The 18,676-nt window shown below is 38.5% G+C and overlaps 1 protein-coding gene and 1 non-coding gene across 3 annotated transcripts in view; one reads left to right on the plus strand and one right to left on the minus strand.

Annotated features, from left to right (window-relative positions):
* Positions 1–1,790: 1,790 nt before the first annotated feature.
* LOC125081541 (small nucleolar RNA SNORD42) lies at positions 1,791–1,854 on the minus strand. Its single transcript, XR_007121738.1, has one exon. It is a non-coding gene; the product is annotated as a small nucleolar RNA SNORD42 (small nucleolar RNA).
* Positions 1,855–2,584: 730 nt separating this feature from the next.
* Positions 2,585–18,676, plus strand: part of LOC125080810 (cytochrome c oxidase assembly factor 1 homolog) — a 101,956-nt gene continuing 85,864 nt past the window's right edge. The window contains exon 1 of one of the 2 annotated variants that reach the window (XM_047694917.1): positions 2,585–2,652. The gene's annotated coding sequence lies outside the window, so the exon portion shown is untranslated. Of the gene's footprint in view, positions 2,683–18,676 lie in introns of both variants that reach the window. The other variant, XM_047694918.1, reaches the window with a different exon arrangement.

An 18,676-nucleotide genomic window follows, 5' to 3' on the forward strand; every position in this document is an offset into this window, starting at 1 on the left:
TCATCTCTCTACCTCCTACCCCTGCCCTGGCTCCTTGGAAGTTAAGAGGCAGTAAAACAGATCCTGTCCTTAAATATATAGGGGAGAGAGAAAGTATCAGATAGGATACTTGTGGCAGTGAGAAGTAGAATCCCTGTCTCAAGTGGACTTAAAAGTAATAACCAACTTAAAAGTAATAACCAATATTTTTGAGCACTTACAACATCATCAGTGCTATCTAATCTCATTTAATCTTCATATCAGCTCTATCAAAAAATAAGGAAACTTATTAGATATCCCCACAAGACCTTCAGAAACACAGGGAACTTCAGGTTTGAAATGACATTAAACTTGACTAGTCTGGTAATGGAACATACCAAATTTAGATTACCCACCAATACTGAGACTCTACTTTTTGGAGGAAAGGTACTTGGAATTCAAATTTGACATTAAAAAAGTAAATAATGATAGCAATAGTGGTGATGATGACGTGGGAAACAAAGGGAGAAGAAAAATTTCCTTACTGCTTGCTGCCCATCGATGACAAAACAGGCAGAGTGACATTCCTCTAGGGACTCAACTGCCTCGATGTTGACACTTTGCTAAGGGCAAAATGCAATCTTAGCCTAACCCCCAGGACCCCGTAGGTCTTCTATAACATATAGAAATTCCTTTGGAAACCTCCTTTATCTTTACTCCCCAAGATACATGTTAGCAATCATCCCCCAAGCATATGACCCACGGATACACCTCTGGAGGCTCTCATGACTAAGGTTTTATAAGATCTTTTAAATGACCTTTTCCCAACAATAAGTAACCCCCTCAATCTTCTGGAAATCTTGTTTCCAGAATTCCTTAGAGACTTATGCTAACCCTAACTCCTTCCCAACTTGAAGGTATATAATTACCACCTCGTAACAACCCCATTGCAGGTTTCTGCGCACAGGTTCTCTCCCTGAACTTTAATAAAACCAGCCTTTTGCACTAAAGACCGCTCAAGAATTCTTTCTTGGCCACTGACCTTGAACTCTAATATCCTTCCTAAATCAATGACTGCAGTGTTATGATCAAAATGAAAATAAGGATAGCTAACGTTCATTGATGACTTACAAGGTGCCAGACCCTACCTACCTAAGCACTTTACATCCTCATAACAAATGTGCCAGATAAATTCTGTTATTATTCATTTTATTACTTTATTTTTTTTAATTTTATTATTATTATTATTATTTTTATCATGAAAAACTGTATTTAGATTTAGCCAGCTGGACTCAGTTTAGATGATCCCAATTTTGTTGGCAACATCCAAAGCATCATAGTCAGGGGCCAGCCGAACGTATGCCTTCTTCTCTCCATCAGGCCTGATTAAGGTGTTGACCTTGGCTACATCAATGTCATAGAGCTTCTTCACCGCCTGTTTGATCTGGTGCTTGTTGGCCTTGACATCCACAATGAACACAAGTGTGTTGTTGTCTTCTATTTTCTTCATGGCTGACTCAGTAGTCAGGGGGAACTTGATGATGGCATAAGTGATCAAGCTTGTTTCTCCTGGGGGCGCTCTTTCCAGGGTATTTGGGCTGCCTTCGGAGACGCAGAGTCTTGGGTCGTCGGAATGTAGGTGATGTGCGGATCTTCTTTTTTTTGTGACTGTGGACGCCTTTCAGCACCGCTTTCTTGGCCTTCAAAGCCTTTGCTTTGGCTTCGGCTTTGGGAGGGGCAGGGACTGAGAGAAAGAAGGAAAATGAGGGCACGGGATTCAGAAACCAGTCACTTCCTTACTCAAAACCCCTAGCGGGCGCTCCAGGCCACACGTGCATCAGTGGTTCCTTTGAAGACATCACAAGTCTCAGGTTAAAATTTTTCCATCATATGCACATTTTATTACTTTAAAATTTTTTTAAAATTTTATTTATTTGACAGAGATCACAAATAGGCAGAGCGAGGGGCGGGGGGGGGGGGAGCAGGCTCCCCGCTGAGCAGAGAGCCCAATGCGGGGCTTGATTCCAGGAGCCTGGGATCATGACCTGAGCGGAAAGCAGAGGCTCAACCCACTGAGCCACCCAGGCGCCCCTCATTTTAATTACTTAACTTGGGTTACATTGTTTTTTCTTACCCCCTTGCATTCCCTGGAGCACAGTAGGCATTGAATAAAAATTTGGTGAACAAAAGGAAATTTAATGTTGCCAAATTTCTCAACCGAATGGGACAAGATGGACTTTCGAGCCAGAGCGGGATCCCGATGGTCGGTGGTTTCATGTCCTTGGAGGTCTGGCCAAAGCGCCAGACCCCTGCAGGAGCCACATAAACCGGTGGTTTAAATTTCCTCCACTAGCGCAGCTGGACTGAATGTACGAGGGGGCTAACGAGCCGCTGAAAGCGGAAAGAGAGGCTCTGAGGTGCGGGTGCGAGTGGGAGCGTCTGGGAAGCTGAAGCCACACCCCCTCCCCCCATCTCCACCTGGGAATCCGGGCCTGGGACTCTGGTTTGGCGGACCACTGTCCGGAGCTCGGCTAGACCGGCGCGACCTGACGCTCTACACCTGCGAGGATGCCGCACCGGAAGTCTCGACTGCTCTTTGCCGGCCTGCGGGCTGGCTGGCTTTTCCCGCCCACTCTACGGCCTCCGGAAGGAGGGCGCCTGCGTTCCGCTCTACGCTGCTCAGAAGCCTGACAGGTTAGATTCCGCGTCGCTCCAAGCGTCCCGGTCTCTTTTACTTTTGGAAATGTTTGTTCCCGCAGTGTGGGGGCTGCGTTTGCGCTTCCTGTGGGCTGCTGCCCGGGGAATGCCCTCAGGGGTCACCTCCCGGCGGCTCGCGCCTTCGCTCGGTCGCGACCTTCCCGCTGTATGCTTGGTGTCGGGCGCCCTTGGTGGGCTCCGCGCCTTGGGTTGCTGCGAGGTGCTTCCTCCGTCCCTCCCTCCCGGGGTTTGTGGGGCGGTGGGTAGCAGCTAGCTGTGACCTTGCCCTGCCGTCCGCGTTGAGCGTTCGTAAGAGCCTGTTTGTAAGGAGCTGGGGGTCCCCTCCAAGAGGTGGAACTGGGCGCCTTGCGGGTGGTGCTGAGTTACCACAGTGTGAGGGAGACCCTGCCAGGACGACTGCGGAAAAGAGTTTCCTGGTAGCGGTCGTCGTGATTTTCGTCGCCGTCGCCCTTGCACTCCCTGCAGGGTTCTGGCAATAGAAATCATTTTTAGTGTTAGGGACAGGACATCTGTGCATGTGTGCGTGTCAGTCGGTGCGTTGTGTATAATAGTAAAAATCCACAATAGTATTTTTATATTTTTACTATCCACAATAGTATTACTATTTTTACAATAGTAAAAATCCACATCTTGTATTTAATACTTGGTTCTTCTTTGAATCTCATTCTTACCTGTGGGGTATTGTTATACGTTTAAGGCATTTTATTGCTGTTTCACCTTTGTACAGAAGTAACGACTCTGCTTAAAATTTGCACGTACAAAACGCAGATCTGATTATGTTATTCCCATGCTCAGAAGCTTCCTGACCTCCCTGTTCATTCAGGATAATACAAATTCTTTAGCCTGGCTTCCAGACCTTTCAGTGTCTTGCTAATGCTGAGTTTTTCAGTCAGCTCTCCTTAGGTATATACCTAAGACTACAATTGCTGGGTCATAGGGTAATTTTATGTTTCCCATTTTGAGGAACTGCCAGATTGTTTTCCAAAGCAGCTGTACCATGTTACAGTCCCATCAGCAGTATATGAAGGTTCTGATTTCTTCATATCATTTCTAATACTTTGCCTTGCCTGTTTTTTTTTTTTAAGATTTTATTTATTTGACGGAGAGATCACAAGTAGGCAGAGAGGCAGGCAGAGAGAGGGGAAGGGAAGCAGGCTCCCTGCTGAGCAGAGAGCCTGATGGGGGGCTCGATCCCAGGACCCTGACATCGTGACCTGAGCCGAAGGCAGAGGCTTAACCCACTGAGCCACCCAGGCGCCCCTCATCGCCTGTTTTTTTTGTTTGTTTTTAATTCTAGCCATCCTATGTGACGTGACCCTGGGTGTTGTACACAACTGATAAATTATTGAACACTACATCTGAAACTAAATATGTACTATATATTGGCTAATTGAGTTTAAATAAAAAAAAATTCCAGTGGTTAAGAAAAAAATTCTAGCCATCCTAGTGGGTGTGAACTGTGTCTCCTTGTTTTGATTTGCATTTTCTTGATGGGTAATGAAGTTGAGCAAGCTCTTCTCATGTGCTATCAGCTATTTGTATATATTTGGAGAAATGTCTATTCATATCCTTTACCCATTTTTAAAATTAGATTATTTGTCTTTTCATCATGGAATTGGTAGAGTTCCTTTTTTTTTTAAGATTTAAAAAAATTTTTTTTAAAAAGATTTTATTTATTTATTTGACAGAGAGAGATCACAAGTAGACAGAGAGAGATCACAAGTAGACAGAGAGGCAAGCAGAGAGAGAGAGAGGAGGAAGCAGGCTCCCCGCTGAGCAGAGAGCCCGATGCGGGACTCGATCCCAGGACCCTGAGATCATGACCTGAGCAGAAGGCAGCGGCTTAACCCACTGAGCCACCCAGGCGCCCTAAAAAAAATTTTTTTTAGAGAAGATTTTTTTTTTTAAGGATTTATTTATTTGAGAGGGAGAGTACAAGCAGAAGGGACAGAGGGAGAGGAGAGAGAATTTTTTTTTAAACGATTTTATTTATTTATATGAGAGAGAGACAGAGCATGAGAGGGGAGAAGGTCAGAGGGAGCAGCAGACTCCCCGGGGACCTGGGAACCCAATGCGGGACTTGATTCCGGGACTCCAGGATCATGACCTGAGCGGAAAGCAGTGGCTTAACCAACGGAGTCACCCAGGCGCCCTAAGGTAATCTCTACAACTAATGCTGCGGCTCAAACTCCTAACCCTAAGATGAAGAGTCGCATGCTTCAACGACTGAGCCAGACAGGTGCCCCTGTAAGAGTTCTTTATATATTCCAGGTACAAGTCCTATAACAGCCTTGTAGGTCATGACGTAATTCTTTTTTTTTTTTTTTTAAGATTTTATTTATTTGTTTGACAGAGAGATCACAAGTAGGCAGAGAGGAAGGGAAGCAGGCTCGCTGCCGAGCAGAGAGCCCGATGCGGGGCTCGATCCCAGGACCCTGAGATCATGACCTGAGCCGAAGGCAGAGGCTTAACCCACTGAGCCACCCAGGTGCCCCGATGTAAATTTCTTTAAAATTTTTTTTAAAAAAATTTTTTTTTTTGACAGAGATCACAAGTAGGCAGAGAGGCAGGCAGAGAGAGAGGAGGAAGCAGGCTCCCCACTGAGCAGAGAGCCTGATGGGGGGCTCGATCCCAGGACCCTGGGATCATGACCTGAGCCGAAGGCAGAGGCTTTAACCTACTGAGCCACCCAGACGCCCTGTAAATTTCTTTAAATGAAAAGTTCATGAGGTTAATTTTCACTCTTCCTGAAGACCAGGTTACAGGTGTGTGTGGGGTAATTAGAGAGTCATTTGAACAACAGCTTTAATGTGTAGAACACCAGACCCAGGAAAACATGATGTGGAGAATCTGTGAGCAGCATCTTAAGAGTTGAAAACTGAAGCAGGGGAAAACGGTTTACATAATTTGCCCATTCCTTACTGGGTTTTGTCTTTTCCTTATTGATTGATAGGAATTCTTTGTGTAGAGAATTGACTGTTCTTATTGACCGTTAGATATGTGGCAGGTATTTTTGGTCTGTTTGCCTGTTAACTCTGTTTTGTACCTTCTTATTATTCTTAATAAATGATTTTTTAAAAAGATTTTATTTATTTGACAGAAGAGATCACAATACTAATACTAATACAAATACTATACTAATGTTTTGCATTTTTGTGTTGTCAGGACTGTCTTTTCCTATAAAAGGCCTCTAGGTGGCAGTTTGAGATACTCTTCTCTTAAATTATGGGGATTTTATAAACTGACTGCTTAATTTTATGTCTGAGCCCCTGGTACTGTATTTAATGTTATAACTTTCATTCTTTTGGATACTGGTGCCTCCCTATCTCTCTGCCATGAAAAATAAACTATAATCTGCTGTAGTTTTATTCGTTCATTTAATTTTGTATTTCAAACATACTCCTAGAAGCTATTCCCATATTCTCTTATTGATGTTAAAATACTGCATTAGATTTGTGAGAACCATATTGGACACTTGGTCATCAAATCATAGGTACTTCATCGTAGCAGAGGTATATATAAAGACTTTATGTATGCAGAGCTTGAATGTGACTATGCTGGTTCTATATTGATTGGGCATGCTGGTGATGATAGTTTTATAAAATCCTATTAAATTGTTTTCATATTTTTCTCATTTCGTTGGATTAAAAGTAGTGGTAAAAAAGTATTTTTAGGATCTCTGAACATTCTGAGAAACTGAGTAAAGCTATATAACAAAGCTCCATAGAAAAAGTTGAATCTCAATTTTACATACACTGTCCAAAGCATAGTTATTAACCTTTGGCCTGATTTGTTAGGAGAACTCTTATTTTTTGACTCAGTGTTTGCCTCAGGTTTTTTTTTTTAATTAATTTTTTTTTATTAACATATAATGTATTATTAGCCCCAGGGGTACAGGTCTGTGAATTGCCAGGTTTATACACTTCACAGCACTCAACATAGCACATACCCTCCCCAATGTCCATAACCCTGCCACCCTCTCCCTCCCTCCCTCCCCACAGCAACCCTCCCTTTGTTTTGTGAGATTAAGGGTCTCTTATGGTTTGTCTCCCTTCCGATCCCATCTTGTTTCCTTTATTCTTTTCCTACCCCCAAACCCCCCACGTTGCATCTCCACTTCCTCATATCAGGGAGATCATATGATAGTTGTCTTTCTCCAACTGTCTTATTTCACTAAGCATGATACCCTCTAGTTCCATCCACGTCGTCGCAAATGGCAAGATTTCATTTCTTTGTATGGCTGCATAGTATTCCATTGTATATATATACCACATCTTCTTTATCCATTCATCTGTTGATGGACATCTAGGTTCTTTCCATAGTTTGGCTATTGTAGACATTGCTGCTATAAACATTCGGGTGCACGTGCCCCTTGGGATCACTACATTTGTATCTTTAGGGTAAATACCCAGTACTGCAATTGCTGGGTCATAGGGTAGCTCTATTTTCAACTTTTTGAGGAACCTCCACGCTGTTTTCCTGAGTGGCTGCACCAGCTTGCATTCCCACCAACAGTGTAGGAGGATTCCCCTTTCTCGGCATCCTCGCCAGCATCTGTCATTTCCTGACTTGTAAATTTTAGCCATTCTGACTGGTGTGAGGTGGTATCTCATTGTGGTTTTGATTTGTATTTCCCTGCCTCAGGTTTTTTTTTTTCTTTTTTTAAATGGTGGTAAAATATACATATCATGAAATCTAGCATTCTAAACATTTTTACATGTACAATTCAGTGACCTTAGGTACATTTATGTTATTGTGCGACCATCACCACCATCCTCTCCAGAACTTTCATCTTCCAAACTGAAATCCTGTTCTCATTAAATAATAACTCTATATTGCCCCCTCTCCAGTTGTTGGCAACCACTTTTTGGTCTCTGAGTTTGTTCCAAGTACCTCATATAAATGGAATCATACAGTATTTGTCCTTTTATATCTGGGTTATTTCATATAGCGTAATGTCTTTAAGGTTCATCCATGTTGTCATATATTGCAGAATTTCCTTCCTTTTAATGGCTGAATAATAATCCACTGTATGTGTATATCACATTTTGTTTACCTATTAGTTGATAGACATTTGGGTTGTTTCTATCTTTGGCTTTTGTGAATAGTGGTGTTATTAGCACTGGTACATAGATATCTGTGGAATTACTGGATCATAGAATGATTCTGTTTAATTTTTTTGAGCAACTGCACATACATTTCAGTGGTTTTTGTCATTCACAGAAAATACGAAATTTAAAGAATGGTATAATTTAGGCATATGTGATCATGTTTACTTTTCTATAAATATAAATTCAAAGAGCCATCTTTTAATCGAAGGGATAGAAGTTTTTGTCTTATGACATGGGATCTGTGAGCTTATTAAAATTATTAGAATTCAGATTAAATGAAAGGTTTACCTCAGTTTCTCAAATTCAAAACCTCTTTATAGTTCATGCTCTTGTTTTTTTTCTTTACTCTATGTTTTTAATGTTTGGGAGCATAATGTTATCCATCATGTCAGACTCTAAAATGGAGGTGATTTTGTGTACTTATATAATTCCAAAGATCTGGATTACTCTGTTATTACTCTGTTGCTCTAGGTGCATACTTCGGTAATTACTCTGGTATGCTGTGAATACTGCTGCTTTTGATATGTCGAAGAGTATCTGTGATATTTATTAGCGTAGAATGGGAAGTTGCTGTTTACTGTGGGGTATGGGCTGTAACAATGATGAGAGAATATTAAGGAGTTTGTGGAAGACATTGCATTTGAGGAGGTATTAGAGGGAGGGTCTAGCAGGCAGCAGGTAATTTCAGTTCTCTAGGGTTTGGTTGAACTGTACTGTTGTCTTTTTTTCTACATTTCCCCTTTGGTCCCAGGGAGGCCACAGTTATTCACAGGGATCTCAATACCCACAAAATGTACATTAGGGGAATACTTGAAAAAATAATGGTACAGCGATACATATAATTTTATTCTTTTCCATGTGACTGTCCAATTTTCCCAGCACCAGTTTCCTCTCTGTTGAAGAGACTTTTTTCTGCACTGTGTGTTCTTGCCTCCTTTGTCATACACGAATTTACCATGTCAGTATGGCTTTATTTCTGTGCTCATTTCTGTTCCAGTGACCCGTGTCTCTGTTTTGTTCAAGTACCATACTGTTTTGATTACTCTAGCTGTGTAATATAGTTTGAAATCTGAGATTGTGATAACTCCTGCTTTATTCTTAATAAATGATTTTTAAAAAGATTTTGTTTATTTATTTGATAGAGATCACAAAATAGGCAGAGAGGAAGGCAGGGGGTGGGGGGAGCAGACTTCCCACTGAGCAGAGAGCCTAATGCAGGGCTCAATCCCAGGACCCTGAGACCTTGACCTGAGCCAAAGGCAGGGGGTTAACCCACTGGAGCCACCCAGGCGCTGCTCCAGCTTTATTCTTTATTCAGATTTCTGTGGATATTCAGGGTCTTTTGTGGTTCCATACAACTTTTGGGATTATTTGTTCTGGTTCTGTGAAAAATATAATTGGTGTTTTGATGACATTGCATTGAATCTGTAGATTGCTTTAGGTAGTATGGACATTTTAACAATATTCATTTTTCCAGTTCATGAGCATGGAATGTCTTTTCATTTATTTGTGTCATTCAATTTCATTCACCTGTTTCTTACAGTTTTCAGAATACAGGTCTTTCACTCCTTTGGATAAATTTATTCCTTGACCTTGGTATTTTATCTTTATGATGAATTGTAAATGGGATTTTTTTTCTTAATTTCTCTTGTGCTAGTTTATTATTAGTGCACAGAAGTGCAACAGATTTTTGTATATTAGTTTTGTGTTCTGAAATTTTACTGAATTACTTTATTCTAATAGGTTTTTTTTTTTTTTTTGCATAGTCGTTAGGGTTTTCTATATGTAGTATCATGTCCATTGCAAATAAGTGACAGTTTCACTTCTTCTTTACCAATTTGGATACCTTTTATGGATTTTTCTTGTCTAATTGCTGTGGCTAGGACTTCTAATACTATGTTAAATAAAAATGGCATCCATTGGAGTAGGCATCCATGGAATAGGCATCCCTGTCTTGCTCTCAATCTTAGAGAAAGAACTTTCAGCTTTCACCATGGAGTATGGTGTTAGTGGTGTGTGTTTTGTAGAAATGGACTATTATGTTGAGGCATGTTCCCTTTATACCCACTTTGTTAGTTTTCTATCATGAATGGATGTCACATTCTTTTTCTTTCTTTTTTTTTTTTTTTTTTTTTTTGCTTCTATTGAGGTGACTGCATGATTTTTGCCTTTTATTTTCTTAATGTGATTTATCATTGTTGATTTGTTTGTGGATATTGGACCATCCTTAAATCCCTGGCATAAATCCCGTTTGATCATGTTGAATAATCCTTTTAATGTGTTGTTGAATTCAGTATACTAATATTTTGTTGAGGATATTTTTGTCATGTTCATCAAGGATTTTATTTGTAATTTCTTTCTTTTTTTTTCTTTTTGTGCTGCCTTTGGTTTTGGTATAAGGGTAATGCTGGCCTTAAAAAATGAATTTGGAACCATTTCTTCTTTGAATTTTTGGAATAATTTGATCTTTAAGTGTTTAGTGGAATTCACAGGGAAGCCATCTGGTCCGGGACTTACTTGTTGGGAGTTTTTGAGTCCTGATTCAATTTCATTACTAATAATCAGTCTGTTTAGATTTTCTATTTCTTCCTGATTGCGTTTTGGAAAAATGCATGTTTTTCTAGGTTGGTTTTTTGGCACATAATTATTTATAGTAGTTTCATAATCCTTTGTGTTTCTGTAGTGTGATTTATAACTTGTTTTATTTCTGATTTTATTTTAGTTCTCTTTTTTTCTTGATGAGTTTGGCTAAAGGTTTATCAATCTCATTAATATTTTTTAAACTCTTTTCTTCATTTATTTCAACCTGATCTTTATTATTTCCTTCTTTTTATTAACTTTGGGCTTTTTTTTTTTTTTTCTGTTCTTTATGTGTACAGTTAGATACAATTTACAATTTACAAATTTACAATACAATTTATTTGAAATTTTTCTTGTTTCTTGAGATGGGCCAGACCTATGTTCTATAAACTTCCCTCTTGGTACTGCTTTTGCTGCGTTCCTAAGATTTTGAACCATTGTGTTTCCATTTTCATTTGCCTCAGGACCTATTGGTTGTTTCATACCATGTTTAGCCTTCATGTGTTTGTGTTTTTTCCAGTTTTCTTATAACTGGTTTCTATTTTCATACTGTTGTGGTCAAGAAAGATACTGAATTATCTCAGTTTTCTTAAATATTGAGGTTTGTTTTGTGGTATAACGTGTGATCTATCCTGGAAAATGAGGATCTTATTTTTTATCCATTCAGTCACCCTTTGTGTGTGTGTGTGTGTTTTTTTTTTAAAAAAATTTTTTTTTTTTAATTTATTTGACAGATCACAAGTAGGCAGAGAGAGAGAGGAGGAGGAGGCAGGCTCCCTGCTGAGCAGAGAGCCCGATGTGAGGCTTGATCCCTGGGATCATGACCTGAGCCACCCAGGCGCCCCCACCTTTTGTGTTTTAATGGAAAATTTAGACCATTTACATTTAAAGTGATGATTGATAGGTATGTACTTCTTGCTATTTTAATTGTTTTCTGGCTATTTTGTAGTTCTGTTTCTTTTTTCTCTGCTGTCTTTTATGATTTGGTAAGTTTCTTTAGTGGTATGCTTTGATGCTTATCTTCTGTGTGTCTACTATTTTTGCTTGGTGGTTGCCATGAAGCTTACATGTAAAAATTTATATTTATGACCATCTATTTTAAGTTGATTAACAAGTTTAAATGCATTCTAAAGCTCCACTATTTTTACTCTTTCTGCCATGATTTATGTTTTTGATTATACATTTTACATCTGTTAATCTTGTGTACTCCTTAACTATTTAATTATGGTTATTTTTACTATTTTTGCCTTTTAGCTTTCATACTAGCTTTATACATAATCTTCTACCTTTACTACATATTTACTTTTCTCAGTGAGATTAATCCTTTCATGTGTTTTCTTTTTAAATTAATGTCCTTCATTTTCAACTTAAAGAAATCTTTTTAATGTTTGTTGTAAAGCCAGCTTAGTGGCAGTAGATTCTTTTAGCTTTTGCTTGTCTGGAAGACTTTTTATCTTGACTTTTTGCTGGCCTACAAAGTTCCTGCTGCAAAATCTGCTGATAACCTTATGGGGGGGGTGTTCCTTGTTGTATAATGAATTATTTTTATAATTATATAATTATATAATTATAATTAATTATAATGAATTATTTTTCTTCCTTTTACACTCTCTTCTTGTTGTTAACTTTTGACATTTAATTATATCTTGATGTGGATCTCTGGGTTTATTTTATTTGAAACACTCTCTGCTTCATGGATCTGGATGTTTCTTTTCTCAGCTTATATAAGTTTTCTCTTACTATTTCTTCAAGTAAGTTTTCTGCCCCTTTCACTTTGTTTTCTTTCTGGGACTCTTACAATGCAAATGCTAGTCTACTTGATGTTGTCCGAGAAATCCCTTAATACCTTTTTTTCATTTATGTTTTTCTTTTTGCTGCTCTTAGTGGGTGAGTTCCTCTGCCCTGTCTGCAAGTTGACTGGTCCTCTCTCCTGCTTCATTTAGTTTGCTGTTAAACTCCTGTAGTTTATGTTTCAGTTTAATTATTGTATTTTTTAATTCTTTGATTTCTTTTTGGGATTTTCCTATATTTTCTACCTCTGTTGAAATTCTCATTGTGTTTGTCCATTCTTCTGAGTTTGGTTAGCATCTCTATGACATTTATGAGCCTTACTTTGAACCCTTTATCAGGTGAATTACTTACCTCTGTTTTATTAAGTTTTGTTTTCTGCAGTTATGTTCTTTCATTTGGAGCATATTCCTCTGTTTCTTCCTTCTGCTTGCTTAACTCTCTGATTAGTTTCTATACATTAGGTGAACCACCTACTTTCCTCAGTTTTGAAGTGTCAGCCGTGTGTATGAGATGAACCTTGTTGTTCAGCCTTTACCCTAGGTCATAGTTGTCTCTCAAACAGTTGTGATTGCCCAAGTAGCCCATTTTATTCTTTGTAGCTCCCAGTAGTTCAGAGTGTCTAAGACCAGTGTGCCAAAGGGGAGGACCTCAGTTAGCACCTAGATTCAGGTGATTGCTTTGAAGCCAGACTCTCAGGCAACAGCTTTAAAAATATGCAGATATAGATACATAGAGTTGTGGGACCACTAATCTAAGCCCTGCTGGCTACCAGAGCCAGCCAGTCTGGAGGTGTCCCCTTGCCAAGAGTCACAAAAAGCAGGACTCAGATGAATGTAAACTTTCTGGGAAATACTAGTGAGCTGTAGCAAGGCATAGGGAGTGTAAAATGGTCTTCTCCAGCTTGTTTCTTAAGAGTACTGGGGCGCCTGGGTGGCTCAGTGGGTTAAAGCCTCTGCCTTTGGCTCAGGTCATGATGCCAGGGTCCTGGGATCGAGCCCCACATTGGGCTCTCTGCTCAGCGGGGAGCCTGCTTCTTCCTCTCTCTCTACCTGCCTCTCTGCCTACTTGTGATCTCTGTCAAATAAATAAATAATATCTTTAAAAAGAAAAAAAAAAAAGAGTAATTGTGTCGCCCTCAGATGTGTGCCAAATCTGAAGCTCCAGGACTACCAAGTAGGCCTTTCGTGAAAAGGCAAGGGACATGTTTCAGTTTGCTCTCTAGGTAGTTTCTTGGGGTTGGTGGCCTGCCGAGATGTGTTTCCAATTATTATGGTCCTATGGGACCCAGGAAATGCAAGCTCCCATTGCCACTGGAGCCAGGCAATCAACAGGTATCTCTCAGATACAAAATCAAGGACCAGACTCTTTACTAATAGCTTTTATCAAGTGTGGTGGGCAAGAAAGTGTAAAATCAACATGGTTACTTTTCATATTCTTTCAGAAATTCACAAATTTTCTCACAAACTTTATTAGGAATAAAAACATTTTCTTAGTGATATTTTCCAACAGGTGGCAGTGTGGTACTGTAGTAGGACATAATAATAAAGATTGTGATGCTTTTTTTTTTTTTAAGGTTTTGTTTATTTGAGAAAGACATACAGGGAGAGAGAAAGCATGAGTGGTGAGTAGAGGGAGAAGCAGACCCTCTGCTGAGTTTATTTTTGCTTTTGTTTCCCTTGCCTCGGGAGATATATCTAGAAAGAAATTGCTATAGCCCGTGTCAAAGAATTTACTACCTGTGTTCTCTTCTAGGATTTTTATGATTTCAGGTCTCACATTTAGGTCGTTAATCCATTTTGAATTTAGTTTTGTGTAGGGTTTAAGAAAGTGTCCAGTTTCATTCTTTTGCATGTTGCTGTCCAGTTTTCACAACAAAAGAGACTCTTTCCCACTGGACATTCTTTTCTGCATTGTTGAAGATTAATTGACCCTATACTTGTGGGTTATTTCTGGATTTTCTATTCTGTAGATCTGTGCATATTTTTTTTGTGCCAGTACCATACTGTTTTGATTGCTTACAGCTTTGAAATATACCTTGAAGTCCAGAATTATAATGCTTCCAGTTTTTCTTAAGATTGCTTTGCTTTGGCTGTTTGAGGTCTTTTATGGTTCCATAAAAATTTTAGGATTGTTTGTTCTAATTCTGTGAAAAATGCTTTTGGTATTTTGATAGGGATTGAATTAAATATGTTGATTGCTTTGGATAGTATAGACATTTTAACAATATTTGTTCTTCCAATCCATAAGCATAGAATGTCTTTGCATTTTTTTATGTCATCCTGAAATTTTTTCATCAGCGTTTTATAGTTTTCAGACTACAGATCTCTTATCTCTTTGGCTAGGTTTATTCCTAGGTTATCTTATTATTTTTGATGCAGTTGTAAATGAGATTGTTTTCTTAGTTTTTCTCCTGCCGTTTCATTATTGGTGTTTAGAAATGCAACGGGTTTCTGTGCGTTGATTTTGTATCCTGCAGCTTTACTGAGTTTGTTTATCAGTTCTCGCACTTTTTTGGTAGAGTCTTTAGAGTTTTCTCTATATGGTACCATGTCATCTGCAAAGATTGGAAATTTGATTTCTTATTGATTTGAATTCCTTTTATTTATTGATTTGTGTTTTGATTGCTGTGGCAAGGATTTCCACTATTATGTTGAATAAAAGTGGTGAGAGTGGACATCCTTGTCTTCTTCCTAACCTTAGAGGAAAAGCTCTTAGTTATTCCCCATTAAGGATGATGTTTGCTGTAGGTTTTTCATATGTGGGCTTTACTTTGTTGAAGGTTTTTCTCATGACTGGAGGTTGTTTTTTATCAAATTTTTTTTCCTGCATCTATATTTGTCTTATTGATATGATGTGTCACATTTATTGATTTGTGTATATTGAATCATTCTTGTAGGGCAGGAATAAATCCCACTTGATTGTGGTGCATAATGATATCTTTATTTTTTATTTTTTTATTTTATTTATTTATTTTTAAAGATTTTATTTATTTATTTGACAGAGAGAGATCACAAGTAGATGGAGAGGCAGGCAGAGAGAGAGAGAGAGAGGGAAGCAGGCTCCCTGCTGAGCAGAGAGCCCGATGCGGGACTTGATCCCAGGACCCTGAGATCATGACCTGAGCCGAAGGCAGCGGCTTAACCCACTGAGCCACCCAGGCGCCCAATATCTTTATTTTTAAAAGCTTTTATTTATTTGAGAGAGAATGAGTGAGGGAGAGGGAGCCCAAGTGGAGGGAGAAGAGAGGGAGAGGGAGAAGGAGAAGCAGGCTCCCCGCTGAGCAAGGAACCCAATGTGGGGCTTGATCCCAGGACCCTGGGATCACATCCTAAGCCGGAGGCAGATGCTTAACCGACTGAACCTCCCAGGTGCCCCCGTAATGACATCTTTTAATGTACTTTTAAATTCAGTTTGCTAGTATTTTATTGAGAATTTTTGCATCTTTGTTCATCAGGGATATTGGCCTGTGGTTCTCCTTTTTAGTGGATTCTTTATCTGGCTTTGGTATCAGGGTAATGCTGGCTTCATAGAATGAATTTGGAAGTAGGAAAACTTTAGAATTAACATTGAACTCTAAAAAAATTTTTTTGGATCTGTTTCAGAACTTATCTTACTCTCAAAATATCCCTTGCAAAACAATCTGTGAATAAAAGTATTCCTCCATACTTTTATATTTATTTTCAAATGTTTAAAATGTTTGCAGAGTTGTGAGTTAACTTTTTAAAAAACAATTTAAGCTTTTATTCAGTTTTACAGATTTAAAATATATTAAACATTTCTAGAGTTACTAAAAATGTCTTAATTATGTCTTTACTTAAAACAGAGTCAGTATTTAAATTAGTCATTTTTATGTTCACAATTTTTTCTTCAAAAGTAGAATAAATTTTAATTAAAAAATATTTCAGCGAGTATAGCTCTGTCACAGTTCATGAGATTTATACTTATTAAATTAACGTGTAGTAAACAGATTCATTTGTATCAAACACAAACCAAAAAACCCCATATAACATGAGATAGTTTCAATATTCATGGTGAGTGTAGGACTTGAGACAGTCTTCCTTCCAAAGATCAGTGCATCTGGAATGTTTAACCTAAAATTATCATCCTTGATTATCAAAAACCAAAACAAAAAAATGGCATTTTTAAAAGAATAAGTTTCAAAGTCAAAATGACTCTTCCCCTTATTTCAAAAATAAAATAAAACAGAATTTTTCCAAAATACCAAGTAGAAAGATTATGTACATAGAAGAAATGTGCACACATTAATGAAACAAACTTGAAAAAAGCCTTTATCTACAGACCTAAAAATTACAACTATTCTACCTCCTTGTCTTCTTCATTATTATATGTATTTCCTAACGTATATTTAACAAAAATTATAATGCTTTCAAGATCCAGAACATATAAAGCAAGATCATTTTTATCAGTATCTTAAAGGAGGTGGAAAAAAATCCTAAGGTATAAACCAAAGAGAGGCAAAGCAAACTCTAAACTGAAAAGTGATCATGATGTTCTCAAAGTAGAAATGTGATTTTTTTGAAAAAAGATTTTATTTATTTGACAGAGCGAGAGAGATTACGAATAGGCAGAGAGAGAGGGGAAGCGGGCTCCCTGCTAAGCAGAGAGCCTGATGGGGGACTTGATCCTAGGACCCTGAGATCATGACCTGAACCGAAGGCAGAGGCTTAACCCACTGAGCCACCCAGGCGCCCCGAATTGTGTGACTTTAATTTAAACTTTAAAATAGCAGGCTGCCGGGGTGCCAGCTGGCTCAGTCAGAAGAGCATGCATCTCTTGATCTTGGTGTCATGAGTTGGAGACCCATGAGTTAACTTTTTTTTTTTTTTTTAAACATTAGCCTTTTGTTGCAGGAATAACTCCAGTGTTATGAATGAACCTGTAATATGTATGTGTATGTATGTGTGTGTGTGTGTGTAAATATATATATATATAAATATAAATATTAATATATATAACATTCCAGGGTTGAATTCCAGGTTGAATCATTCTTGTAGGGCAGGAATAAACACTCCAGTGTTATGAATGAACCTGTAATAGGTATCTATATATATATAAATATGTATATATATGTATATAAAACATCCTCAGCTTCTGCTTCTTCAGTTATTTATAGTGGGTTCACTATTCTGGGCACTTTCTACTGATTATTCTCTAAGTCAGTGTTTGTAAGTTTGATTTGGGGATCATGTGCTTCAGAATCACTTAAGATACTTGTTAATAATGGAGATTTCTGTGGGATTTTGATGGTAGATTGACCTTTTCATCTTGTTCCTCATTAAAATCCCACTAAAACTGTAGTAAAGCCCCAAACTACAAGAACATTAGGGAAGGAGGCAGTAATAATACAATTTGGAAAAGTGAAAAGCCCAAGAATAAGTGGAAATTAACATAGACACCAAGGACTCATGAATTCTAAGTTAGCAAAAGGAAAAACTGAAACCTATCATAAATATCCTATAAATCCACAGACACCTCAAGAACTGGTAATGCCAGGTATGTCTGGAAATGGGGATACAAGGGAGGCAAAATGCAGAAGATTGGGTGACTGTTTCTGAGAGGTAATTCTCCCAAGAGATGATGTTTACCTTGGGACAAATTCTGGAGGTTCAAAGCCGATGACCTCTGGGTAAAATAGCATTTCCATATGAGAAGGCATTTCTAATGTTTCTCAGGAAATTTGTATATTTATTCAATCTCAGATCCTGAGAAAGTCTTTTAAAAATCAGGAAAACAGGGGTGCCTGGGTGGCTCAGTGGGTTAAGCCTCTGCCTTCAGCTCAGGTCATGATCCCGGGGTCCTGGGTTCGAGCCCCACATCGGGCTTTCTGCTCAGCAGGGAACCTGCTTCCTCCTCTCTCTCTGCCTGCCTCTCTGCTTACTTGTGATTTCTCTGTCAAATAAATAAATAAAATCTTAAAAAAAAATTAAAAAAAATAAAAAATAAAAATCAGGAAAACATAAAAGACTTTAGATTTGCCTGAGAATCAAAGCTCAGCAAGCAGTATTATTGGATACTACTGATTCTAGACGCTCTGCTAATATCAAGTGGAAAGGAAGAGCAGGATATGCTGACAAAATGAGTAGAAAGTAAAGGTACATGTTTCTGGGAACTGAGACTGGAACTTCTAGCAGGAAAGCGTCATGACCTAATCTGTCAGCTTTACTCATAGTATAAAACTTTTTTTTTCATAGTATAAATCATATAAATATGTTTTCATGCTCTCTTGCTAATAATGAATTACTCCTACCAAGAAAATAAATATTGAGGAGTTTATATGTATAGTATACTTCATGTAAAGCTTATGAGCAGTGTTCCAAGAATAACAAGTTAGGGAGCAAAAGAAATCTGTAAATTGGCAGTTATAATATGTTATTCTGGGTAGTACTGTTAACCTTGCTATGAGATCTCAATGTTGTGTATATAAATATTATCTAGTGGGCGCCTGGGTGGCTCAGTGGGTTAAGCCGCTGCCTTCGGCTCAGGTCATGATCTCAGGG

This window comes from Lutra lutra, chromosome 11, assembly GCF_902655055.1.
Source record: "Lutra lutra chromosome 11, mLutLut1.2, whole genome shotgun sequence".
NCBI classification, from domain to species: Eukaryota; Metazoa; Chordata; class Mammalia; order Carnivora; family Mustelidae; genus Lutra; species Lutra lutra.